Below are 1,631 nucleotides of genomic sequence, written 5' to 3'. Positions count from 1 at the left end.
TTTTTTTCCTTTTCTGTGAAAGTCCTGGGTGTCAAGTATAAATTGGAATACATATGCAGACCTATAATCCTATGTAATCAATGTAATCGATGTTCTATGTGTCATAATAGTCAATAAAATAAATTATCAATACAAGAAAAGACAAAAAAGAATAAGTATACTGAGTGTAATAGGGATTGAACATATGTATATGAATATTAATCATATATTTAAAATGTTCATGAATAGGATGTTTTTTAGTGCTGGGGATCTAATTCAGGCCTAAGGAACAGACTTGAATTTCCTGACTTTAAGGAGGCAAGCTTCCCCTTCCCACACAGTGCAACAAAGTTACCGAGACAATGAGTTCTAATTCCAATTCTGGCAGAAAAAAATTGCATCTTTATATTATGTGAGGTCAAATTCTTTTTTTTTTTTTTTTAATTTAATTTTATTTTATTTGAGAACATACTGTACAGAGGGGTTACAATTACATGGGCAGGATAATGCATACATTTCTTACCAAGCATCGCAGCCTCCTCCTTTGTTTACCCTTCACCTCCCTTCCCAGCCTCCCCCCTCCCTCCCACCCAATCATACCCCCCCTCCCCCCCCCCCCCGACATTGTAAAGCTGGTTTTGACATGACATTTTGTACTTCTCATTGTTGCAACAGGTCCACCTGAATCCTTAAACGACTTGTTTGTCCCCATCTCCTCCACATGTTATACTGACATCAATTATAGTGAAAGCGGGGGTTACACTGTGGGGGAGGGACATACAAAGCAACAAAGAGATAATATTATAAATGCGTTAGAAACACATGCATGAAAGAAACAAAAACATTAAAATACATATTTGAGGTTTCGTTTTCCTAACATCACATTATTTGACTTTTTCCGCTTGACTCATACCTATACTAGATATTGCAAATAAGGGAAACCATGGGACCTATGTTTCTTTGGGCCTGGCTTACTTCACTTAATATAATTTTTTCCAAGCCTTTCCATTTCCTAACAAATGGGGAAATGTCATTCTTTCTGATGGAGGCATAGAATTCCATTGTGTATATATACCACATCTTCTTGATCCATTCATCTACTGAGGGGCATCTGGGTTGGTTCCATATCTTAGCTATGGTAAATAATGCTGCAATAAACATAGTTGTGCTGGTAGCTTTAGTGTGGCCTTGTTTGTGATCATTTGGGTAAATGCCCAAAAGTGGGATTGCTAGGTCATTGGGGAGCTCTATGTGGAGTCTTTTGAGGAACCTCCATACTGCTTTCCAAAGTGGTTGAACAAGTTTACATTCCCACCAACAATGAAGTAAGGTTCCTTTCTGTCCACATCCCCTCCAGCATCTGTTGTTGTTAGAGTTCTTGATTTTTGCTGTTCTAACTGGAGTGAGGTGATATCTCAATGTTGTTTTGATTTGCATTTCTTTTATGGCTAGGGATGTTGAACATTTCTTCATGTGTCTATTGGCCATCCTTCTTTCTTCTTCAGAGAAGCTTCTCTTTAAGTCTTTCGCCCACTTACTTATTGGGCAGTTGTTTCTTTGAGGATTTGTTGTTGGGTGGTTTAATTTTTTGAGTTCCAAGTATATTTTAGATATGAGACCCTTGTCCGTTGTATGGCTAGTAAAGATCTTCT

Source organism: Dipodomys spectabilis, unplaced genomic scaffold (assembly GCF_019054845.1).
Source record: "Dipodomys spectabilis isolate Male_0828 unplaced genomic scaffold, ASM1905484v1 ptg000456l, whole genome shotgun sequence".
Lineage (NCBI taxonomy): Eukaryota > Metazoa > Chordata > Mammalia > Rodentia > Heteromyidae > Dipodomys > Dipodomys spectabilis.
The sequence above is the reverse complement of the archived record's forward strand: the minus strand, read 5'-3'. Positions refer to the sequence as shown.